The sequence below is a fragment of the Aotus nancymaae genome, unplaced genomic scaffold (genome assembly GCF_030222135.1).
Source record: "Aotus nancymaae isolate 86718 unplaced genomic scaffold, 86718_ANA_hifiasm-v0.15.2.pri h1tg000003l, whole genome shotgun sequence".
NCBI classification, from domain to species: Eukaryota; Metazoa; Chordata; class Mammalia; order Primates; family Aotidae; genus Aotus; species Aotus nancymaae.
Window position 1 is genome coordinate 34,572,692 of NW_026988414.1, and position 26,768 is coordinate 34,599,459.

A 26,768-nucleotide genomic window follows, 5' to 3' on the forward strand; every position below is an offset into this window, starting at 1 on the left:
CCCAGGTTTTCATATGCCCAGGACAGTGACTTGCCATTATCCCAGACTGTCTCACTGAGTTTCTCAGCTCACTCGGACATAAACCTAGCAGGGACACTGGTCCAGTCCTTCTGGGTAGCAGTGCTAACAAGATGTTCCAGGAGTTTTTACAGTGCTCATGTATTTTAATCCTCTCCTGAAAGTCGAACCTAATAAAATCATTTGAAAATAAGCAAAAACCAATGCAAAAGGATGCCTTTCCAACCCAGATACTTATTCTGGGAGAATTGTGAAAAATTGGATGCAACATAAATAGCCAACAATAGGGTGTCTCCATATGACGGGAAATTGAGCAGCTGTTAAAAATGATATTTGTGAATAATTTTCCTGACATGGCAGAAATGCCATTAAGAAGTACAGCTTCATTCAAAAGTATAGAATATATATATGCATAGAAAAAGACGTGGAAGGAAAATTATGAAAATGTTAGCAGTGGTCCCTCTGGTTGTTGGGGTAGTAGGCAAGCATATCTTCTCTTTTCTGAACTCTTTACAAATTTATTTATTCAACAACTGTCTATTAAATATTTCCCAAGGTCAGGCACTGGGTCTGGCCTTGGGGATCTCATGGTGAACTGTAGAGGCCAATTATCTGCCATCTGGGGCCTGTGTCCCAGTAGGGGTGACAGAAAGTAACTAGGCAATCATAGATTCAAGGGATAAAAGCCATGAAGTGGCCAATACAGTGTGGCATGGGGTGACATAGCAAAGATACATATCTCTGCTTTTATAATTGAGGAGAGTTAATGTTTAAAAGGCCTAACCCACCATAATGAAGATGTTTAAATTTTTTAAAGAGCTCTCCAGCAGCAGAGGCAGCTGGTGGGGGAAAGGCCTGTGTGGGGAGAAACCCCTGGCCAGTCCCTTCCCTTCTCTGTGTGGTGGGGACCAAAAATGGAGGACTTAGCATCCCTGCTTTCATATTCCAACACCATTTTTGCAAGTGTTTTCAAGGGGCAAAATTCATCCAGCCAAGAAAGCAGTGGGATTTGCCTCCTAGCAGGGGCCAAGCTACACCTGGCAGTATCTAGGGTCATTTTCTACCACCCAAGGGTACAGAAACAGGCCTCTAGTTAACCTGAGATGCTGGACTTCTCAATGCCTGTAACACTCTGGAAAGAGTTTACAGCTGGGGCATGGTGGCTCATGCCTGTAATCCCAGTACTTTGGGAGGCCGGGTTGGGGGAACACCTGAGGTCAAGAGATCAAGACCATCCTGGCCAACATAGTGAAACCCCATTTCTACTAAAAATACAAAATTAGCTAGGTGTGGTGGCATGCAACTGTAGTCCCAGCTACTCAGGAGTCTGAGGCAGGAGAATTGCCTGAACCCGGGAGTCAGTTTGCAGTGAGCCGAAATCACACCACTGCACTCCAGCATGGCAACAGAACAAGACTCCGTCTCTTTAAAAAAAAAAAAAAAAAAAAGAGTTTACAAGTGAAGATGTGCCTCACAGGAGTCAGATGCACACAGCAGCAGGGCCCTGCCCGGGAGATATTTGCTCTGCCCCATCATCTCATCAGCTACCCATTCACAGATTATCTTGCTTTGGGGTAAGACCTTTCCTTGCATCTCTTCTTAGTGGGTGAGGCTTCTGGAAAGATAATATTCATTTTACATATGTTTTTGGAGTTTTTATCATACATAACTATAACTCTTGCTACTCTCTTTCAAAAACTTGGGCCAAAATGAAATCATGTCACTCCTGCTTTCCAGCCCCTGTACTTTTACTCACACCGTACTCTCTCTCTGGAGTTCCTTTATGTCTAAATTCTACCGCTTGGTCAAGGTCCAATTCAGATGCTCCCTCTTTGCAGGCCCTCCTTCATTTAATCATTAAGCATTGTTGTTGTCAGGCACTAAGAATACATTTACATTAAAGCTGTCCTTGTCCTAAAGTAAATCAGTCTATAGGTGGCAAATGTGGGTGATATAGTCTGGATGTGTCTCCTTACCCAAATCTCTTGTTAAATTATAGTTCCCAGTGATGGAGGTTGGGCCTGGTGGGAGGTGACTGGATCACGGAAATGGATTTCCCATGAATTGTTTAGCACCATCCCCTATGTGCTGTACTTGCAATGAGTGAGTTCTCGTGAGATCTGGTCACTTAAAAGTGGGTGGCACCTCCCCAACTCTGTTGCTTCTGTTTTTGTCATGTGATGTGCCTGCTCCCCCTTTGCCTTCTGACATGTAAGTTTCCTGAGGCCTCTCCAGGAGCCAAGCAGATGCCAGCATCATGCTTCCTGTACAGCCTGCAGAACCATGAGCCAATTAAACTTCTTTGTTTGTTTGTTTGTGTTTGTTTGTTTTTGAGGCTAGAGTGCAGGGTACAATCCTGGCTAACTGCAACCTCCACCTCCTGGGTTCAAGTGATTCTCCTGCCTCAGCCTCCCAAGTAGCTGGGACTATAGGCACCACTACCATGCCTGGCTAATTTTTTGTATTTTTGGTAGAGCTTTCACCATGTTGGCCAGTCCAGTCTCAAACTCCTGACCTCAAGTGATCCACCCTCCTTGGCCTCCCAAAGTGCTGGAATTACAGGCATGAACTACCATGCCAATCCTAAACTTCTTTTCTTTATAAATGACTCAGTCTCAGGTGTTTCTTTATAACAATGTGAGAATGGACTATACAATGGGCAAAACTAAAAGGAAATGGACCTACTTCATAATACTTCATATATGGTAACAATAAATTTATAGATATACATACAGATAGATATATAGATATAGACATATGACATCCAGACATCTCAGAAAAGTGGGAATGAGTTACTTCAGCAGAGAGGAGAGTTCATTGAGACAATGCCTGAGCTGTGTTTTGACAGATAAGTAGGAATTTCCTAGGCAGACAAAGGAGAGGAGAATGGCATTCCAGGCAGAGATGCAAAAGCATAGAAATGTGAACCAGCATGATCCATTTGAAGATCTACTAGTCATTTAGGGTCATCTCTAAGGTACAAAGTAAAAAGGGACATGTGGAGGCACCAAGAGAAAAGTAGTAGGGCCAAGATGATGGAAGATTTCACCTGGACTTTATGCCTCAAGCCACAGGGGATCAATGGACCAGTGGTGGAGTTTAAGTGAACAAATGAGGAATCAACTTTTGCCATGTAATAAGCAACCTCAATGTCAGTGGCTTAAGCAACAATCAGCATTTATGGCTGATGCATCTGGGGTTGGCTAGGGCTTGGCTGATTTGGGCTGGGCCTTGCTGAAGTGACTTGGCTCTTCTCCATGTATCTCTCATCTTCCTCCCGGAACTGCCAGGCCAGCCTGGGCATGTCTTGCTCATGGCAATGACAGAGCCACAAGAGCACAAAAGGAAACATGCATGGTGTCTTGAGGTCTGGGCTCAGAACTTGCATGTTGTCAGTTCCACCTCATTCTGTCCACCAAAGACAGTCACCTGGCCAGTCTAGATTCAAGAGGAGGGGAACCAGTGAGAGCTCCTGCCAAGTCATGACAAAGGGCATGGCTATAAGGAGAACTAGAGAGTCAGATCCATCCATGCACTCTACCACAAGCCATGTGATCAGGTCTCTGCATTAGGTCACTCGGTAGCTCTGTGGAGGGTAGATTAGAGGGGATAAGGTAGTTTCAGAGATTCAGGCAGGAACTGAACAAATGCCCTAGGACCTCACAACCTGCTCTTTCTATCTATTCCATGTACTGGGATTTAGCCAGATTACACAAAAGAAAAGCTTATCTTTGGCCTTTTGTTCAATTCTAAGAACACAGCCTGGGCATTTTGGTGCTTGCAGCAGTGCATAAGAAGCCTTTGAAATAAGCAGATATTCAATAAACTAGTGAACAAGAGTTTTCTTTAACTATCTTGGAAAAGACATCTCTGAGACAAAAACAGACCTGAGCTGCAATATTGGATAAGCCCCACTGATCACAAGAAAACCTAACATAGGTAATTGACTATTGGCAAATGCAACAGAACCAAATAAAGCAAGTAATTAACAATTATTTTACTGGGAGGAAATGGAACTACAAATCCAGGCTGCCTTGGCATTTGTCCTAGGCATCGATAAGAACAAAGTGTTTGTTAGTGGGTGAGTAACCCAGGTGTGAAATTCATCTTATTAGACTAGATCTAAAAATAGGCTTGAACTAGAGAGTGGAAAAGAACAGAATTTATCCCTACTTGCTCACTGAGGCACCCAGGGAATAAATTAAAGGTGCTGTTTTTTGTTTACAAAGAAGGAATTGTGGTAGATTGTTTGCAAAAATGACCACAGTTATTTCCCTCTCAGTGTCTCTGCCACTTTGCAGATGTGACTTTGTAGCTCTTCCTATCAAAAGTGGTATCCTCAGCTCTTGAGTCTGTTACTAGTTCTGGCCAATAGAACGTGGCAGAGCTGACACTGTACTAGTTCCAAGCCTCCAGAGGCCTCGCCCACTGCCACCTGCTTTCTTCGGACCCTTGTCTCCATGATGCGAACAAACCCAGGCTAAGCTGCCAGAGGATAAGAGTTAATGAGTCAGGCCAGTTATCCCAGCCAGGATCTTAAACATGCACAAGAGCTCAGCCCAAACTAGCAGAACCAAACTGTAGTTGCCCCACAGCTAGCTACAAAAGCAAGAGGAATTCTAGCTGAGTTCAGAAAACCTGCCAGCTGAGCTCAGTCTAAACAGCCAAACTACAGAATCTTGAAGTAAATACATGGTTGTTATTATTTTTTTTTTTATTTAAAAGAGAAAGAGAGGAAAATAGGAAGGAGGAAAAAGGAAGAGAAAGAGAGAGACAGAATGGGGAGGAGGGAGAAGGAAAAGAAAGAGGGAGAGAGAATGGGAGTATTGATTTCTTGCCCAGGCTAGAATGCAATTTAGTAATGGGTATTGAAAACCTCTTTTATACTGATAATTATACTTAATGATGTAGTCAGGAAGGAATAAGGGAAGAAGATAACAAACAAACAGCCAACCAATATTTCATTTAAACCTATGAAATGCTATGCGATTACTGAGGAGTGATTTACTTCCAATTATATAGTCACCTTTGGAATAGGTGTGAGGTGGTAATGTATGTTTTGTGTATTTGAAGTGGAGAGTTCTATAAATGTTTATTAAGTTTACTTGTTCCGGGTCTGAGTTCAAGTTCTGAATATCCTTGTTAATTTTCTATCTTGTTGATCTATAGAATCGTTAGCTCTTCTTGTTGCATTGATCCTTTTGCCATTATGTAATGTCATTCCTCGCCTCTTTTGATCTTTGTTGCTTTAAAGTCTACTTTATCAGAGGCGAGAATTGCATCTCCTGCTTTTTGTTTATTGGTTTATTTTTACTCTCTGTTTGATTGGTAAATCTTCCTCCTTCTCTCTGAGTCTTTGTGTATTGTTGCATGTAAGATGGGCCCGGATGCAGCATACCGATGGGTTTTGGCTTTTTATCCAATTTAAATATATATAAGTTTAATACCGGCGTTTGATGCTAGCTGGCTGTTTTGCCCATTAGTTGATGTAAATTTTTTATTGTGTTAAAGTTCTTTGCTTTTTGATATATTTTTGGAAAGGCTGATATTGGTTGTTCCTTTATATGTATAGTGCTTTTTTCAGAAGCTCTTGTAAAGCAGGCCTGGTGGTGGTGAACTCTCTAAGTACTTGTTTGTTCGCAAAAGATTTAATTTTTCCTTCACTCATAAAGCTTAGTTTGGCTGGATAGGAAATTCTGGGTTGAAAGTTCTTTTCTTTAAGGATGTTAAATATTGGTCCCCACTCTTTTCTGGCTTGTAGGGTTTCTGCTGAGAGATCTGCTGTAAGTCTGATAGGTTTCCCTTTATGGGTAACCTGACCTTTCTCTCTGGCTGCCCTTAGTATTTTCTCCTTCATTTCAACCCTAATAAATCTGGCGATTATGTGCCTTGGGGTTGGTCTTCTTGAAGAAGACCAACTACAGAATCTTGAAGTAAATACATGGTTGTTATTTTAAGTTACTAAGTTTCAGAGTGAGCTGTTACACGGTAAGAGGTAACTGATATAGGAGTATTCTGGATCAGGCTGGATGCGGTGGCTCACACCAACAATCCCAGCACTTTGGGAGGCCAAGGCAGGCAGATCACTTGAGCTCAGGAATTTAAGACCAGCCTGGGCAACATGACCAAACCTCATCCTCACGCAAAAAAATACAAAAATTAGCAAGGCCTGGTGGCCTAAATTCTGCATTTCTCCACTCATCTGTATCGTTTACAAACCAACCTGTACATCTCCCTGCTTCTAGGCACCACCAGGTGCATGTCTGTGGTCCCAGCTACTTGGGAGGCTGAGGTGGGAGGATGGGTTGAGCCCGGGAGGCTGCAGTGAGCGGAGATTGCGCCACCATACTCCAGCCTAGGTGAAAGAGTCAGATCTTGTCTCCAAAAAAAAAAAAAAGAAGTTTTCTGGATCAAAACAGCTTAGAAATACACCAGGACTTAGATATAATAATGACAACTGCTACAAATTATGGGGCACCTACTTACTGTATACTGGGAACCTTGTGTATCTAAAACTGTTAGGTACTTCACTTACATCACATTGATCCATCTTTGAAACCTTGCAAAGTAGAGTTATTTTCACCATTTTGCAAATGAGCTGATGAGGAAACTGAGGCTAGGGAGACAGTTTAAGTAACTTGCCCAAGGTCACTTAGCTACTGTATAGGTTTATAAGCAAACATACTCCTAGGCAAGTGGGACCTCTCAGAGGCTGAGAGAAGCCTGGGCCACTTCCAATTTTTGAGGTGCCTAACATACTAATAAAAGAAGATATGTAGAAACAATTACCAAAATTGTGATACACAGTCATGCATCGCTTAACAGCAGGGATCTGTTCTGAGAAATTCATCCTTAGGTGATTTTGTTGTTGTGTGAACATCATGGAGTGTACTTACACAAACCTAGATGGCAGAGCATACTATGTGCCTAGGCTATATGGTATAGCCTATTGCTCCTAGGCTACAAACCTGTACAGCATATGACTGTACTGAACACTGTAGGCAACTGTAACAGAGTGGTAAGTATTTGCATATCTAAACATAGAAAAGGTACAGTAAAAATATAGTATTATAATCTGGTGGGACCACTATCAAGCATGCAGTCCTTCATTGACCAAATGTTGTGATGTGGTGCATGACTGTATTTTAAATCTTTACATTTAATAAATGAGCACTTTCAATACCAACAAAAAAGGCAATGAGATATCACTGCTAATCACAAGATAGTTTCAGTATTTATTTTAAAAGCATATTAATGTAGAAAATACTACAAATGGTGTGGTTCAGCAATGGGATGCAAATGTTACTTTGGTGAACATTTCCTACTTGGATCTGGTGCGTGTACCTCTTTGATGGGACATATATCTTCCTTCGGAGGTGCTATAGTTTGGTCTGTCTGACCCCTCAAAATCTCATGTAGCAATTTGATCCCTAGTATTGGAGGTGGGGCCTAGTGGGAGGTGTTTGAGTCATAAGGGCAGATTCCTCATGAGTGACTTGGTGCCATCCTCACAGTAATGAGTGAGTTCTTGCTCTGTTAGTTTCCTGGAGAACTGGTTGTTAAAAAGAGCCTGGTGCCTCCTGCCCCACCATGTGATCTCTGCCCACACAGGGCAGCAGCATCTGCTTCTGGTGAGGGCTTCAGGCTGCTTCTTCTCATGGCAGAAGATGGAGGAATGCCTGAGTGTACAGAGAGCACCTGGCTAGAGAGGAAACCAGAGGGAGAGGAGAGAAGCGTGATGCTTCTTGTACATCCTGCAGAACCATGAGCCAAATAAACCTCTTTTTAAAATAAATTACCTAGTCTTAGGTATTCCTTTATAGCAACACAAAAATGGGTAAAGATAGGAGATGACACCAAAAGATTAAATATAAGATCTTTCATGAGGTCAGGCCCAGTCATGGGGCCCACCTGGCCATCCTGTGCCCTCAGCCCAGCCCCCATGAGAGGCCTATGCACGAGCCAAAGGAATCCATCCTATACACTTAAGCAGCTCTCGGCTGAGAAATGAGCTCCCAGGGAAGGTTCTTACGGAAACTGGAGTTTCTGCTCTCATCAGAGAATTGAGCTATCTTTACTTTATGTCACAAAATGATTATATTCTGCTATGTTTCACTCCATTGTGTCAAGGCTTACCCTGAACCAAGCAAAGTAGAGATTTACAGAGAAGTCAGCCAACATTGCCAGTAAAGACACAGAGAAAGGGATAGAAGATGCAGGGCTCTGTGTGGTTCAAAGGGTTGAGAAGGTATCTCAGAGATTACTCTGTGGCTGGATGTTGGAATATGAATAGGAGTCTGCTAGGTGGAGAAGATCATTACAGGTGGCTGGAATAGCACTGGCAAAGGCATACGGTTAAGAAAGCACACAGCAAACAGGAATGCCATAGGAATGGTGCAGAGGCCAGCATGACCGGGGTGGGTCAGGGAGAGTGGAGGCAGACAGAGCTGGAGGAGAGATGGGGAAATACTGGAGAGACTGTTGTACCTGAGAAGGCCTGGCCAGGTCTCTCTCCCTTGAGGGATGCAGGCTTTTGCTGCCAAAGAGTAATCTCAGCCTTAGAGTGCAGCTGTGTGCCTAGAATAAATCCCTATGGGATGAATTCCATCCACTCCTGGCAGCGGGTCTTTTCAAAAGACTTCAACAGCCCCTTGCTTGCCTACAGTTCTTGTGCAAGCTGCTGCAGGCCAGGTGTTCCTCGGAACCTAAATTCTGCATTTCTCCACTGATCTGTATAATTTACAAACCAATCTGTACATCTCCCTGCTTCTAGACAAATCTGAGGTCTTTTACATAGGTCCATCTGTTGAGAACAGAAAAATGTAATGAGGTCCTGGCTGGGTGCCGCGACTCACTCCTGTAATCCCAGCACTTTGGGAGGCCAAAGTGGGTGGATCACCCGAGGTCAGAAGTTTGAGACTGGCCTGGCCAAAATGGCAAAACCCTGTCTCTACTGAAAATACAAAAATTAGCTGGGAATGGTGGTGTGCACCTGTAATCCCAGCTACTCAGGAGGCTGAGGAAGGAGAATCACTTGAATCCAGGAGGCAGAGGTTGCAGTGAAGTGAGATTGTGCCACTGCACTCCAGTCTGGGTGACAGAGCAAGACCATCTCAAAAAAAAAAAAAAAAAAAATGCAATGAGGTTTTGAAATAACAAAGTCACAGTTTCCTGATAGCTTTACAAGCTTGAGAGTAAAGAAGGGCCAGGAAGGTTGTTTTCAAGGCAGAGAACATCTGCGGTGGTCTAGAATTATCATGTCTTGGCCACCTAGAGCCATCAGTGTTCTCTGAGACCTCCTGGTCCAAGGATAGAAAATATATGGCATATGTGCCACACTCCCCACATCTGGTGCCCAGGGTAGACATTGTTAATCTATTGCCACACACTCTTTAGCCAAGCCTCTCCCCATCAGGCACAGTCAGCTCATAAGTGAAAGCCACTTGATCATTCTTGATGGCTTCCATGACTCCCATTTCACAGATGAGAAAATGGAGGCACAGGGAAGTTGAGGGGTTTACCCAAGGCGAGCTCTCAGATCCTCCCCGCCATTTCAGCATGGTTTGTGGAAGACAAACACTTTTATGGTTCAACTGTAATCAGGGGATGATTCCAGCACCTGGGACAGGGTTTTAAAAGCAACATCATTTTTTTCCATTTCCAATTCTAGTTGTTATATGACAAGGCTTTAAAAAGTATATTGTTCTTATCAAAATAAAAGAACATGTAAATGGTTAGGAAGTTGTTCCCACACACCTAATAAAGCCCAAGGAATTTATTCCTTCACCCAAGGACCAGGCAGTGTACTGGGCACTGAGTTTATGAGGACACCAGGGACATCCCAGGGGCCCAGGGAACTAAATTGCCCAAATCTGATATTCTCTTGGGAGAGGTGAGAGCTGGCCTCAGAAGCAGATACAGTGCAAATCCCTTCCCAGGGGTGAAAAGGACCCAGAGGTCCCACACATGCCACCCCTCACTCAGTCCTCTATACAATCCTCTCTAGAGCCCCTGACAGGTCCCTGTTCACATACCTCCAGGGATCACTATCTCTCAAGACTGCCAACTGTGCCTTCAGCTGGTTCTACCCACTACAAATGCTTCCTTTTGCTGAAAGGGAATGACCCTCCCCATGACTTCCACTAAATTGGTCCTGCCTTTGTCCTGTGAGGAACTAGTTTTCTGAGGACCTAAGAGAGAACGTTGTGGGGGAGGGGTGTCTTGTAAAAGAAAGACAAAGCCAAGAGGAAAGGAAAGGCACTAAAACCATCTTTCCTCATTTACAGTGTGAGGAGACTATTTCCCATCCCCGCTCATAATTCTTAAGCATATCAGTGGAACATCATCTAGCCCATTCTGCCCTGGTGCATGCTGGGATGCTCGTAAATCCCAGCTCCTGCAGAAGACCCAAAATGCACTGTCTCTGGGATCTTGTGCAAGAGAACTGGTTGCTATAGTAACAACTGGAGGTAAATTTCCCAGCACCCCCAACTAAACTATTAATCAGAAACACGAGGAAAGAGCCAGGGTGCTCAATAAATCAGGGAAGAAATTAGTTCCTACTGGGAAGGACAGAGCTGGGCCGCCCTCCCACCCCCACCAAGGCCTCACTCATCCCACCCTTTGATCTTCTGATGCAGGAGAAGCAGCCGGAACCTGAGGAGAAAGCTGCCTTCCTTTTCCTCTCCAACTCTTTGTTTCTTATCCTGGTGGAGTCAGAGAGGTTCCCAAGTAGAAGCTGCACCTGGCATCGCATCAGTGAGGGACCCAGTTAGTGGCAACATCAAAGGTAGAAATGCTGGAACCTGAAAAAAGAATGCTCTGGCCAGCTTGAAAGAAGTGTTCTACTGAAGCGTGGTGATAAGATCTGGATTAGATTTAGCATTGATGGATCATAGAAGGATTAGAGAGACAGGGCCCCAAATCTTAACAAAAAGTTTGCAGATTTGTTTATTTGGGTTTTTTTTCAAGGACTTTATCTTCCTTGCTTTACTGTTTATACTTGGCTGTCTTAATAAGGAATGGTTTGGAAAACCCTTGTGATGCCTCCTCCAAGTGAACTAGATCCACCCGTTCCCATCATGCAGCCCTCTGCTGCTCTGGGGGTGGGGGTGGGCAGCTTGCTCTAATTATAGGAAACACTCCTAGGACTCAACACACCCTTTGCACACAGAATCCTGCAAAGGGAATGTACATTCCTCTCTATTCTTTGGTACAATCTCTCCCAGGGTTGCTTTTAGGCGGCATTGCTTCTCCCTTGCTCCCCACTTTTCTTGCCCATGGATGCCATCCTGGATGAAGCCCACCTTTCTCACAGAAGGAAAAATAGGGGATTGTCAGGGAAGGGTCCCATGTTAGGCTTTGTGTGAAAGCCCATCACTCCTAGTTACACTGTGACTTTGACCTCAATTGGCCCAGGCTCTTCCTGTTCCTTGAGGACAGGGAATTAAGTACACTCGAGAAGAGCAGCCCTGGCTTCACTGCAAACTCATCATAGGATCTTGGGCAAAGCCCTTCCTGTGTCTGGGCCTCAGTTTGCCAAACTGTGCAAGAAAGAGCCTCAAAGACTGCAACAGAGGCCAGCTCCAAAGGCCTCTTTGGTACTCCCTGACTCTAAAATTAAAGTTTCTCAAGCGATAAAAGAGGAAAGAAAGGTGACGAGAGGATAGAAGGGAACTTTCCATGCTAGAGGCAGGAGGCAGAGGTGGAAAGGCTGAATTAAAGCCAGAAAGAGAAAATAGGGCGACACTGGCCTCTCTTCCCCATTACACACAAAGGATGCTGCACGCAGAGCAGGTCCTTAGGAAAAGCCACTGGCTGCACAAGCCGCGTTGGCTGCTGCTCCTGTTAAGGAAGCATCTCCAGAGAACTGTTTCTAGTCTGTCTGAACAAGGAGAGCCTTGAAGTGCCCTGGAGAGGGGAACAGACTGAGCTGGGGTTTCACAGTGAGCAGGTGGGAGAGGCAGGACTTGCAAACACCCTGGCCTCCTGCCTGCAGACTTATGCAGTCTCCCCTGCCCCATGGCCAAATATTCTTGCCCTGTCTTCCTTGGACCTTTTCTATGATCTGTGCACATACTGCAGTGAAAATGGCAGAGAGAGATCCTGCAGGGATTGGTAATTTTTCACCATGGGTGGCACTGAGACTTTCCTGCTCCCTGGAGGAGGAAAATGAAGAGTTGATTAAGCACTTGAAACATCCCTGCCTGTAGACTATTTAATAAGTGCCTCGCCTGTCTCTCAGCCATAGAGCAGACATTTGGTTCGCTAATCCAATTTGGCAAGCCTCTCCCAGGCTGCGAACGCTAGCTGCTGGGCGCCATTTTGTCTGATGTCTTAGGAATCAATGCAGGCGCCCCATACTTGCTCTCACTCCTGCTTGACTGATTTCTAACGAGACCTCTCCCTCACACAAGTCACCAACAGAGAAACCTCCACGGTCCAAGAAGCTCTGAGGACCTGGTGATGATCCAGCCATCCCCCTGATTCTCTTAACATACTTCCTGAATCTGAGTAAATCAGCAAAAGCAAGTGTGGGACTGCAAAAATATTTGCTCCCTCAACTGTGATCCAAGCTATGTTTTCCACTTAGCAGGAGGAAGTCTGTAAGAAGGACAGTACTTTAGCATCTTCCATCAAAGCCTCAGCAATGGTGTTTTCAGTTTGGTATGTGATGTCTCTTACTTGGATGCAGAATTAGTGCTTGGTAGAGCTCTGTGAGTTAGTAGGGTTTCTCTTTGCCTCGGCCACCAGGAAGCTCTAATATAAATGCTGGTTCACTGTTTGAGATGCAGACATATTTTTGCCCACTCAGTGAGCTTTCTCGCCTCTCTTTTTAATAAACATTTTAAAGTATTATATCACATGTATTCCTTTAAAAAAATGTGAATTTATTATTTTCCCCCACAAATTTGCCTTAAACTGTTGGGAAGTTCCTTTCTCTCCTTTTTATAGAGAATACTCTTGGAAAAGGAAGACAGAGTGAACGTTTATTTTTTGCCTCCACGTTATTCGTTCCTCACAAGGCACAACCAGCATCTTCCTATGGGGCCCAGGCAGCTCGCTCTTAGTCTAGTTGTTCCGGGCACTTTTCTGCTCTCTGGCCTTGCAGTGGACATTGTACTTCCTGGGCCATGGCAATGGGGTTTGAGTGACACCTTAAGGTGGTCCAATGAGAGCAAATGTCAGAATTTCTGCTGGGAAATGCTGGGCAAAGATTTCTATACCTTTCTGCAGAGTCTGAACGTAAAAGGACATAGGTTTAGGGACTGCTAAAAGCCATTTTGTGACCAAAAGGGAAAAGCCTGTCAGAATGAGTCAACCTTGAGGAGGAGGAACTCAGAGACAGAAGCAGAAGTACAACCTGACATTACTTGAGCATGTATATCAAGCTATTCCTGAAGTTTGACAGTGCAGGGATATGAGCCCCAATATATTGACTTTGGGTCTGATTTCCAGTGACTTACAGCTAAAAGAGTTCTGACAGTTTCTAGGGGTCAGTGAGGGAGTTAGCTGCACCTCAGCCTCCAAGTCACCCTATCCCAAGCCCCCTCCTCAAGAGACCACAGGAGACCCTGTGACCAGTCTGGTATCCTCCCCAGGTAGGCAAAGATAGTCATGGTGGCACTAAAAGCCTCTTTGGTGTCCTGATACAAGTGTGATTAGTCCTTTTTTAATTTTATTATTTTATTTTTTTTGAGACGGAGTCTCACTGTCACCCTGCCTGGAGTGCGGTGATGCAATCTCGGCTTACTGTAACCTTTGGCCGGGTTCAAGCGATTCTCCTGCCTCAGCCTCCCGAGTAGCTGGAATTACAGGCACACACCACCACACCTGGCTAATTTTTGTGTTTTTAGTAGAGATAGAATTTCACCATCTTGGCCAGGCTGGTCTCGAACTCCTGACCTCAGGTGATACCCACCTCAACCTCCCAAAGTGCTAGGATTACAGGAGTGAGCCACCGCACCTGGCCCAGTCCTTTGTTGATGACCTCTAGGCTTATGTCTGTTGATGGTTTCCAAGTCTATCTCCAGCTGGGTCTCTCTACAGTTCCCCACCTGGTACCTCTCAGTACCTTAGCCTCAGCACCTCCCACCACTGTGAAGGCACCTTGGCCCACGGCTTCTCTCTTCTCACTCCACTCTGCCACCAACCAATTGATCACCAAGGCCAAACAGACTCTACCAGATGTCTCTCGAATCCACTTCTGCTTCTAGTCTCCACTGTTTCTGCTTCAATTCAGGGCAAATGCTGGTCTCCACATGGAAGCCTCTCCTCCAGCTTACTCTCCACACCTCCATCTGACAACTTCCCCTAAAATGCTGCCCTCACCTTCCAGCTTTCCTGCTCATAACCCTCAAGGACTCCCTCCCACCAAACCCCCCATCTGGAATTCAAGACCCTCATGATCTGACCCCAGACTGTAGCAAAAAGCACATCTTTTCCCACAAATACTTCACTTCCTTCTGCCATATATTTGTTTACATAGTTCTAATTCCTTCTATTTCTACCTACTGAACTCCTACGCATCTGTCAAAACCCAGCTCCAATGCCCCTCCTCTAGTAAAACTTTCTAATTATTCTCAGCCCACCTTAAGAGTGGAATTGTAGATTCCCACAGACCTAGAATAAATATTTTATAAAATCACATAGGCCCACTCTGACAATTTTAGGACCCAGGACAAGTAAAAGAGAACTCTTGCAGCCAACAGTGCCTGTTCTCTTCTCTTTCCACCCTTCCCCCACCTCCATCCTGCACTGTGAGGGGTCTTGTGCACACAAGCAAGGACCTTCAAGCCCTCATGTCCAAGCTCCACCCCATGGCCCCAATAGCCCCTTGCCCACTCCCCCAGCCACTGTTTGGCCATCCCTTGGGGTTGGGGCACCATGGCCTGGGGGAAGAGGCCAACACAGGTCCTAGAAGAAGACTTGGTCCCTTTGAGCAGGAAATCCCAGGGTGGAGAGTACAGGAGTGAGGTCCCGAGGGCATGGGCTCTGGGTGGGCCCTCTGTCCTGTGGGTAGGGCAGAGCTGGGCCCTATGTAGTCAAGTTCTCCCACCTCAGTGTGCACAGGCATGAGGAGCTCCTGCAAGTCTAACAAGCCCTCGGGGCATGAGGCGATTGCCAGGCAGCAGCCCACACCAGGAGTAGCAAGGGTCTAAATGTGAGGCCTGGGTCCAAGGGTGGATGGCAACATTAACCATGTGGAGTCTTTTTTGACATATAATGGGTAAAATAAACTTGGAGTTGCAGTTCTCCAGAATGAAGCCCCAAAACGGTAAGTTCACAGCCAGGGTTTCTGCGTCTCAAAGCTGTGCCGCGCTTTGCTTTTACAACTCGGTCTTGCTTACAGATTCGCCAGCAGCCCAGAGAGGCTCTGAGTTGGCAGATTGGTAGATTTGGGGCCTCCTGCCTCTAATTCCAGGCCCTTTCTCTGCCTGGTGTTGTGAAGACCGACCAGACCCGGTGGAGCAAGTATTAGAGAGGAATCAGGTCATTTCCTGGGTACGTGACTCTGCCAGTGAAAACAAGCCTCCTTGTTAACCCCATAGAGCCAGAACCATCCAAGGTAGAATCTTGAGGATGTCTCCCTAGGGGTCTTTGTTTCCTCTGCACCATCTCTCCTGGATCTAATTGTATGTCTGCTTGAGTTGAGGCATTCCAGACCAGGTTGGGCAAAGACCTTGTCTCTACTTCAAAAAAAAAAAAAAAAAAAAAAAGGCTAGACATGGTAGTGCTCAGGAGTCCCACCTACTCAGGAGGCTGAGGCAGCAGGATTGCTTCAGCCTAGGAGTTGGGGTTGCAGTGAGCTATGATCATGCCACCATACTCTAGCCTGGGCGACAGAGCGAGACTCTGTCTCAAAAACAATCATAATAAGATAATTTTTAAAAAATGTATGTCCTTGCTAACTACTCAACTTCCTCTCACCTCAGCAATTGCAGATACAGTTGGGCCTCCTCCAAACTATTTGGCCCCTGGGCAAAAAAGTCTGGCATGAAGTCAGAAGCAGAGCAGGTATAGGAGAAGGCAGAGTTTCCTTCCTTCTTTGTTGTGCCAAGAGTCTTAACCCCATGAGTTTAAAAAAAAAAAGTATATATATATTTGTCCTAGAGTCACTGAACATCAGGACTAAAAGTGCCCTAGTACAATTCTCTCACTTTAAAGATGGGGAAACTGAGGACCAGAGAGGGTGGTAGCTTGGCTGAAGTCCCAAAGCAACTTGGTATGGAGCCACGACTAGGATGTAGGTCTCCTCACTCCAGTCCAGTTCTTGTTCTGCCCCATGCTGGCTCTTTGCTAAACTCACCCCTTGCCCCGCATGGCATAGAACAGATCTCCCCCTCTTAGTACTTGGGTGAGTTTACAAAAGCCACTTGCTTACTCTGAGATTCAGTTTCCTTCTGCTCAGAGGGGAAGAGCAATTCCTACCTGCTGGAGTCATGCCGGTAGAGAAGCCAGCGCAGGGCCCAGAATGCGGTAGGTGGTTGGCCAGTGTGGGTCCTTTTCTTTGTCCATTATAAGCATGTCAAGGAAAGAAATGTTCCTTGGGTTAGCTTCCTATGGCTGCTGCAACAACTTGTCACAGAACGTCAGCAGCCGCTAATCCGTATGGGTCTGCAGCAACTACAGATTCTCAGCCTCCTCCAAGGAAAGAATTTGTCTAAGGGCATAAGGCTGAGTGAGAGATGGAGGCAAGTTTTTGAGTAGGAGTGGGTTTATTAAAAAGTTTTAGAGCGGAAGCCCAGGCATGGTGGCTCACACTTGTAATCCCAGCACTTTGGGAGGCCAAGATGGAAGGATAACTTGAGGCCAGGAATACGAGACCAGCTTGATCAACAAAGTGAGACCCATCTCTTAAAAAACAAACAAAAAAACTTTTAGAGCAGGAACAAAAGGAAGTAAAGTATACTTGGAAGAGAACCAGGCAGGTGACTTGAGGAATCCAAGTGGGCTGTCTGACCTTTGACCTTGTTTATATGTTGTCGTGCTTTCTGGGGCTTGCGTCTCTCCTCGATTGATTTTTCTTTGGGGCAAGCTGTCTGCATGCATGCTGGGCTGCCAGCACTTGGGAAGGGCCTTATGCACAGTGTGTTTAATGAAATTATACACATGCTCCCTTGAGGTGTTTTTTGCCCCTTACCAGCTGAGAGTTCTCAGAGGAAGGTCACATGCCAGTTAAATGCTGCCATTTTGCCTCTTAGTACGCATGCTTGAGTCAGTTGCCCAGTCTTATTGGGAAGCTGCTGATCACCAGCTTCAGGTGTTTTCTATCTATTGGGAGAGTGCCTTTGCCTGGCACCAGCTACAACCAATTATTATTTTAGAGAGGCAGTTTAACAACAAGCTGACCATCACCTGATCATCACCTGACATTCCTGGTGGGTGTGTTTGGCCTCTCCTGCCCTGCTCAGGTCTGCCTAACTACCTACTCTAGTAAGAGTAACAAAACAACACAGATTTCTTGTCTTACAGCTCTGGAATCAGATGTCCAAAATGGGTCTCATGGAGCTCAAATAACCGCCCAAAGAGTTCACCTTGCCCACTGCCTAGACAGAGCCCATTTCTCAAGACAGGGAAATTGCAATAGAGGAGTAATTCACACAAAGCCAGCTGTGCAGGAGACCCGAGTTTTATTATTACTCAAATCAGTCTCCCGATTACTCGGGGAACAGAACTTTTCAGGACAATTTGGTGGGTTGGGGGAAGCCAGTGAGCTGCGAGTGCTGATTGGTCAGAGATGAAATCATAGGGTGTCAGAGCTGGCTTCTTGCACTGAGTCAGTTCCTGGGTGGGGGCCGCAGAATCAGATGAGCCAGTTTATTGATCTGGGTGTTGCCCCGTGATCCATCAAGTGCAGTATTTGCAAAGTATCTCCAGCACTGACCTTCAGAGCAGTTTAGGGAGGGTCAGAGTCTTGTCACCTTCAGTTGCATGAGTCCTAAACTGTTATTTCTAATCTTGTGGCTAATGTTAGTCCTACAAAGGTAATCTAGTGCCCAGGCAAGGAGATTCGCTTTGGGAAAGGGCTGTTATTGTCTTTGTTTTAAACTATAAACTGAGTTTCTCCCAAAGTTAATTCAGCCTATGTCCAGGAATGAACGAGGATGGCTTGGAGGTTAGAAGAAAGATGGAGTCGATTAAGTTAGCTCTCTTTCATTGTCTGTCATAATTTTGCAAAGGCAGTTTCATCAGTAGGGCTGGGTCCCTTTCTGCAGGCTCTAGGGGAGAATCCATTTTCATGCCCTTTCCAGCTCCTACAGCCACCCACACTCCCTGGCGTTGGGTTCCCTTCCATCTTGAAGGCCAGGAATGGCAGCAAGTCATCCACACATAGCCTCTCTCTGACTCTCCTCTTTTACTTAATTGTTAAAACGCGAGCTCTGAATGAAGAGACCCCCAAACAGGCTTTGTGTGAGCAATATGGCTGTTTATTCACCCAGGTGCAGATGGGCTGAGGCCGAAAGGGCGTCAGCAAAGGGTGGTGGGATAGGAGTTGGTTTTATAGGTTTGGGGTGGGCAGTGGAAAGTTACAGAAGTTACAGTTTAGGGCATTTTTTGCAAGCTGGGCACAAGTTTGCAAGCTGGAGGGAGTCGAAGGGTGTGGAGTCATGAGGTTGACCAAGGTCGTTTACAAAGTCCAAAGGCTTTATCAATTGGGGCAGGTGTAAGGAACCATAGAGAATGTCTCAAAGTTAGGTAGGCGCTGCAGGGGTGGATCATTTCTTCCTCTTTTCATGATCTTCCACTTACTTTAGATTTTCCAGGAACTTATCTGGAGTGTCCGTGCAGGTCGCAGAGGTTAACATGGGGTCCATGGGGCCGTCAGTCAGCTTAAAAGACCTTACACTTATCTAAGGACCTTGTGATTACACCAGGCCCCCCTAGATAATCCAGGATAATCTCTCCTTCTCAAGACCAAAGGATTAGCAAGCTTAATTCCATCTGCAGCCTTAATTCTCCTTTGCCATGGGACATAACGCATTCAAGGTTCTGAGGTTGAGGATGTGGAGAGCTATTATTCTACCTAACACAGAATAGGCAGAAACGTCATTTTGGGATGTGGGGCATCTGAGGAAAATCAAGGCTTCACTGCCATAAAAATTCCATGAAAAATTGTGGCATGTAATCTCAGGGGATTCACTGGCTCCCATTCACAGGTCCCAGTTATGAACTCTTGAACTAAAAGGATGATGTGGTCCTCCACCCCGTTTGACATTTGTCGTAGATTTATTAGTTGTGCATGCCCATGTGTACATGTGCACACATGTGTGCATGAATGTACTGTGAGCTCACACACACACACGATACTGACTAATCCAGATATACACACATGCATACACCTGTACGTGCCACACCATTTTCCTACAGAAACAGCAATAATTTCTTTGGCTTCTCTTTGTGTGAGATGCAGCCAGGAAGGCACATAAAAAAGTCTTTCCCTGCCTTTGCCTCTCCAATCCAGCTCATTTCTCCCCTGCCCCAAGGACTGTGGGTCCACAGCCCCTCGGGCTTGTCCCTCTGCCTGACTGATCTCCATCAGTGGCCCTGGTAGGTCTGACGTGGTAAGTGCAGAGTTTGGCTCACAGAACAGCTTGGGTGCTACTCTGCACTTTCATTTTCAGAGTGGTATCCTTTTAGGGTTGCTGGCCCTCACACCTGTAAATTCAGAGCCAGAGATGCAGTCAGCAGAGACTAGTCACAAGGAAGGGTTGGCTGCATCATGCACCTGCACATACAAGAACACTCACTTCTAGGGCCGCCATGCACCGCCCACCCCCAACTGCCACATGTGCGACTCCAGGATGGCCGGTCCCAGAAAACAGGGAGTCACAGGGAAAAGAGTAGCCTGGCTCCTACCTCAGCAGGACAAATACACACAGTTGGCTCCAGCCCACTGCCCACAGATGCACTCCTCTCACCCCTGCCATGCCAGGCTCCTCTGAGAGCCCCACTTCTTCCCCAGAGCTTCCAGCCTCTGGGATAAGCCATCAGTCACTATTTACCTTGCTTGAGTCCTGCTCCTTGACCAGGTGGCAGACGCCCGAATTCCCAAGGGTAGAGAGGAGGAAGAGAGGATCACTGTGGTCTGGCCTCAGGGGAAATATTGAAAAAAATATATCATACTTCTGAGCCTACAAAAAGCAATTTCTTGCTGAAATATTTCCAGCAACTGATTATGTTGAGAGTACATCTCTCCTTCCCAGCCTTGAGTTATTCTCCTAAAAATCTGCTTCCCTCAATTATACTACCTTTGCAGGGTCTAAGGGCCAGGGGCGGAGGGGAACTAACTGAGCCACCCAGAGGGGGATCCCTGTGGCTGGAGCAAGGTTTGGAGGGGCCTGCATCTTCCCAGAGAAAAGTGCTCCTCTCTCATCTGTGGGGAATTCTGTAAACCCTCCTGGCAGCTCTTCAGAGGACAACAGTCTACAACCAGTCGGTGACAAGGACCCTCCACGCCTGCATGGAGGAGGAGCATGGGGACAGGTGGCACCTGGTTCCTCTCCCCTCCCACCTCACTGCTCATGCCAGTTAGCTGTGACAACCACTGGGCCCAAGGACAATGGCATGCTCCTGGAGGCGTGGCTTGGGGAGCACTGAGGAGGCAGCTAGGACTTCCCACTCTCACTCTCTTTATCCAGGGCCTGGCAGCTCTGGCCGGGAGTGACATAAGAGAAATGCGGACTCCCAGCTTGAGATGGAGGCACAGCAGCGAGGGCCTAGATGTGGGGAGAAGGGAAAGGAGGCTGGGAGAAGGTCATGAGGAGACAGACAGCAGGAGGAGAGGGCAGTGTGGCAGAGACTACCTGTAGCCAACTTGATCATTATTCCCCCTGCTTCCTGGTTTTGCAGGAATTGACAGTGTGCCCAGGCTCCACTGCAGCAGCCAGGAACAGTCACAGGATACCGTCAAGGCCAAGGTGATGTAAGCAGAAGCCATTTGAGGGGAGTTTCCAGAGAGCCTTTTTAGTACTGTCTGTCCTTAGACTCTGCTCTGGGCCTCCTGCTTTAGAGGGCCTCGCTCAAATGTCTCTCTCTCCCTCTCTCTGTCTCTCTCTCTCTTTCTCACACACACACAGCGTTATGGTTTGAATGTGTCCCCCAAAGTTCATGTGTTGGAAACTTAATCCCCCATGCAATAGTGTTGAGAGGTGTGACCTTTAAGAGGTGATTAGGTCACGAGGGCTCTGCCTTCCTGAATGGGCTAGTGCCATTGTCTGGGGTTATCAGGAGTGGGTTCCTGATAAGGAAAGGGGTCAGGCACCCCACGCCCTTTCTCGCACACTCTCGCATCATCCCTCCATGTTCAGATGCACCAAAAGCGCCCTCACCAGAGGCAGCCCCTCCATCTCAGACTCACTAAGCCTACAGAACTGTAAGAAACAAATTCCTTTTCTTTATCAATTACACAGTCTCAGGTATTCTGTTATAGAAACACAAATGAACTAAGACGGACACACACACACACATAAATATTTCCTAACAAACACAAAGATGGTCTCTATCCTTTGGGATCAGGTCCTCAACACAGACACAGTGTAATCCATACCCCAAACATTCATTCTTACCAACACCATGCAGGCCCAGGGATACACACGTTCACAACTCTTGCCCTGCCCTATGTCCTTGAAACACTCCGAGCCTGGAAATTTTGAAACATCCACCATTGGAGGTGGATGCTGCTCAGAGAGCAGGAAGGATTTGAATGACAGAAGAGCTTAGATAATGGAAAAACACAAGCTGCTTGATAATTCCTTCCCAGCAGATATCATGGGTTCAATATTCCTACACAACAAACTAGCATTTCCCAGTTGCCCCAAACACCTATTTTCTTGCTTCTCCTCAAGTTCTAGCCCACTATTCTAAGGTCCTCACCACTTACAGGGTTTTCACAGCAATTGTATCTGGCAGCTGAAGAACATGTCATATTCAACAACTCATATTGCTCTGAAATCTGTAATATGGAGGTCTAAACAGAATTGCATGAAGAATGATATGAAGTCTTTATGCTGGCAATCACTTAGATGTTGAATGGTAGAAAGTCAAGTTTTATTTTCATGGAGACATTTAATAAGATTTATTTAAATTTGTTAGAGTTAAGTAAAATTTCGCTTTAAGTAATGTTAATATGCATGAATTAGAATGAGTATTTTACCTTTTTTTAAATTTTTTTAAATGTGGGATGGGTAACATGCCGATGTCATAACAAGGCTCACGAGGGTGACACATCTCACGCCAGCATGTGAACAGGCAGTCATCATGCTTGTGAACTGCAATAGAATCTTACCTTTTAATTTGTTAAATAATTAAGACTTTTTTAGGAAAACAATTCTCTAGAAGATGTATACTAAAAATAATTTTAAGGCCAGGCACGATGGCTCATGCCTATAATCGCAGCTACTCGGGAGGCTGAGGCAGGAGAATCACTTGAACTCGGGAGGCGGAGGTTGCAGTGAGCCAAGATCATACCACTGCACTCCAGCCTAGGTGACAGAGCAAGACTCTGTCTCAAATAATAATAATAATAATAATTTTAATAATTGAATTTCTATGTTTACTTTTTTTTTTTGGTCTGTTGCCCAGGCTGGAGTACAGTGGCACGATCTTGGCTCACTGCAACCTCTGCCTCTTGGGTTCAAGCAATTCTCCTACCTCAGCCTCCTGAGTAGCTGGGATTACAGGCATGTGCCACCACACCTGGCTAATTTTTGTATTTTTAATAGAGACGGGGTTTCACCATGTTGGTCAGGCTGGTCTCGAATTCCTGACCTCAAGCGATCCACTCGCCTCAGCCTCACAAAGTGCTGAGATTACAGGAGTAAGCCACTGTGCCTAGCCAACTATGTTCACTTTAACTGACACCTCTTAATGAAAATATATTCAAATTCTGTATATTTTGACTACAATTACATAAAATGCATAATTATTGAATTTTGCTCAGATGATGGAAAAATAATGTATGAAATAAATATATCATAACTTCTGAATAATTGGTTTTATTATAATACATAGGTCTCATTCAGACTTTGGTAGCTAATCAACAGAATCCCAGATATATTCAGTCATAATTAAATTCAATTGTTTTTGGTGTTTCATGACTTCCAGTCATAAAAAAATTATAGCTCAATTCCACATTGAATTTGGGTGCAAGAGAAAAAAGTATAGCTTGACACGTTTTTGCCTTTGTCATTTTGAGGGTAGGAAGATGAACATGTATTACTTAATAGTCTACTGGTTTGAATTATAACTTTTAAATATATAAACATATGGTAGCTGGACCTCCCTTTGTACTCTTATTCTGGGCCCTGCAAAAGGCAGAAGCAGCCTGAGCCCTTTAAGAGGGAACAGACTTGGCTGACTTTCCCTTCTGCCTTCTTCCTACTGCCTCCTTCCCCCTCCCTTAGACATGGATGTAACTGTCGGATTTTGGCTGCTATCTTGTGACCATGAGGAAGAGTCCAAGTGAATGGTAGAAACTTAGGCTTGACCACCCCCCAAACTGCACTAAACCCAATTCAGAAACCACCCACCCCGGGACCCTTACCATTTGAGGAAAATGAATCACTATTTGGTTAAGTCATTAACCAAGATTAGGGTTTTCTGTTACAAGCAGCCAAACACAAATTCCTAGACATAAATTCCAACAAAGGTATAGAGTATGTGATTCTCATCCCACTGCTTTTCTGATGCATCTCTCCCAGCTCCCAACACAACACACTGATACGTTCATTCATTCATTCATTCATTCATCCAATAAGCATTCACAAGAGTCTATTCTGTTCCAAGCCTAGGATAGTGCTGGGCCTACCATGAGGAACTTGAAAAAATGTAGGGAGGGATCGTCATAAAGAGCTCACAGCCTCGTGATAGAGACAAGATGGAAATGAACGTAGATTCTTGCTTTACCTACAGTATTAATTAGGACATCAGTCTAGATGTGTCATCAGGAACCCAGGCTAACAGAGGCTTAAACAAAAGAGAAGATAATACACAACAGAATACTCTTAATCCATCAAAAAAACCCTGAAATCCTGTCATTTTCAACAACATGGATGGAACTGGAAGTTATTATGTTAAGTGAAATAAGCCAGGTACACAAAGACAAATATTACATGTTCTCACTCATTTCTGAGAGCTAAAAAAAGTTGAAGTTGTGGAGGTAGAGAGTGGAATGATGGTTACTAGAGGCTGGAAAGGGTGGAGAGGGAAATAAAGGGGAGTTAGTTAATGAGTACAAACATATAGTTATGTAGAAGAATTAAGTTCTCATTTGATAGAACAATAGGATGACTATAGTGAACAGCAATTTATTGTATATTTCAAATCAGCCAGAAGATTTGAAATGTTTCCAGTACAATAAATGATAAACGTTTGAGTTGATGAATATCTCAAAGACCCTGATTTGATCACTACACAGTGGATGCATGTTTCAAAATATCACACGTACCCCATAAATATGTACAATGACTACATATCAATAAAAAGAGAAGTTAATTTCTCTCAAGTGTAAAAGTCTGGGCTGGTATAGCAGCTGTGGCTGTGAGGTTGTCAGGGGTCCAGTTATAACTACCCAATGCATTCACCTTGCCCACTGCCTACACAGAGCTGATTTATCTTTAGCAAGTCGGGAATTGCAATAGAGAAAGAGTAATCCATGCAGAGCCAGCTATGACTTTTATTATTACTCAAATCAGTCTCCCGAGCATTGGGGAGTAGAGTTTTTAAGGACTATTTGGCGGGTTGGGGGAAGCCAGTGAGCCGAGAGTGCCGATTGGTCAGAGATGAAATCATAGGGAGATGAAGCTGGCTTCTTGCACTGAGTCAGTTCCTGGGTGGGGGGCTGCAGAATCAGATGAGCCAGTTTATTGATCTGGGTGTTGCCCTCCAATCTATCAAGTGCAGCATTTGCAAAATATCTCAAGCTCTGGTCTTAGGAGCAGTTTGGGGAGGGTCAGAATCTTGTCACCTCCAGCTACATGACTCCTAAACCATAATTTCTAATTTTGTGGCTAATGTTAGTCCTACAAAGGCAATCTAGTGCCCAGGCAAGAAGGAGGTCGGCTTTGGGAAAGGGCTGTTATTGTCTTTGTTTTAAACTATAAACTGAGTTTCTCCCACAGTTAGTTCAGCTTACACCCAGGAATGAACAAGGACAGCTTGCAGGTTAGAAGCAAGATGGAATTGGTTAAGTTAGATCTCTTTCACTGTCTCAGTCATAATTTTGCAAAGGTGGTTTCACAGTCTTCTTCCTTGTTGGTCTGCCACACTGGAGTTCTCTGGTCCACCTGGTCCAGGATGCCTCACCATGTGTCTACATTCCAGCCAGTGGGAAGGGGCAGGGGAGAACATACCCACTCCCCAAGTTGCACAGAGCTTACTCCCACCTCTCACTGGGCACAAGTTAATTACAGAACCGTAAGTAGTTTCAGGGACATGTGGGAAAAGTACTCTTTCTTCTGTTCAGTCTTGTGCTCAGAAAAACACTTAGGCTTGTATTACTACAGAAGAAAGGAAAACCAGTCATTTTTATTACCCTTTCTAAAACACTCCTGAACCACCAAAATAACGAACTTAGATGTCTAGGCACCTGACTTCTGGCATCACATTCCTAACAAGACACTGGTATTTCCTATACTCACCCCCTATGCCCTATTACTCATTAACTGTCTTTCAAAGATTTCATTAATGTTTTATTTCCACATATTGCCCAAACACACACACACACACACGGAACAAACAAAATATAAAACACTGGTTTTATCACGTAAGTAGAGTCACCCACTAAATGATGGGAATGAAAACCGCTTTTGCAAAATGACTGAAATAGTGAAAGAGATTTAACTTAATCCACTCCATCTTGCTTCTAACCTCCAAGCTGTCCTTGTTCATTCCTGGGAGTAGGCTGAATTAACTTTGGGAGAAAGTTATAGTTTAAACAAAGACAGTAATGGCCCTTTCCCAAAGCAGACCTCCTTCTTGCCTGGGGACTACAGGCGGTGACTCACGCCTGTAATCCCAGCACTTTGGGAAGCCGAGAAGGGTGGATAATGAGGTCAGGACACAGAGACCAACCTGGCCAAAATGGTGAAACCCCGCATCTACTAAAAATGCAAAAATTAGCCAGGTGTGGTGGTGAGTGCCTATAATCCCAGCTACTCGGGAGGCTCAGGCAGGAGAATTACTTGAACCCAGGAGCCGAGATCACATCACTGCACTCCAGGCTGGGCAACAGCAAGACTCCATCTCAAAAAAAAAAAAGAAAAGAAAGAAATTATGGTTTAGGAGTCATGCAGCTGGAGGTGACAAGATTCTGACCCTCCCTAAACTGCTCCTAAGATCAGTGCTTGGGATACTTTGCAGACCCTGCACTTGATGGATCAGCTGGCACCACACAGATCGATAAACTACTCATCTGATCTTGTGGCCCCCACCCAGGAACTGACTCAACACAAGAAGACAGTTTCAACGCCCTGTGATTTCATCTCTGACCAATCAGCACTCCTGGCTAGCTGGCTTCCCCCGACCCACCAAGTTATCCTTAAAAGCTCTGCTCCCTGAATGCTCTGGAGACTGCTTTGAGTAACAATAAAACTCTGGTTTCCCGCACAGCCGGCTCTGCGTGAATTACTCTTTCTCTATTGCAATTCCCCTATCTTGATGAATTGGCTCTGGGTAGGCAATGGTCAAGGTGAATCCCTTGGGCAGTTACAGGAATTGAGAATGCCAAACTTCAGTGGGAATTGAATGCT

The 26,768-nt window shown here is 45.2% G+C and overlaps 1 protein-coding gene and 1 non-coding gene across 2 annotated transcripts in view; both read right to left on the reverse strand.

Moving 5' to 3' along the window:
* The window catches only part of LOC105733377 (stimulated by retinoic acid gene 6 protein-like), a 433,741-nt gene that overhangs the window by 289,112 nt on the left and 117,861 nt on the right, over positions 1-26,768 (reverse strand). The gene's annotated exons all lie outside the window — the stretch shown is intronic.
* Positions 22,196-22,301, reverse strand: LOC135277453 (small nucleolar RNA U13). The gene has a single exon (XR_010345047.1). It is a non-coding gene; the product is annotated as a small nucleolar RNA U13 (small nucleolar RNA).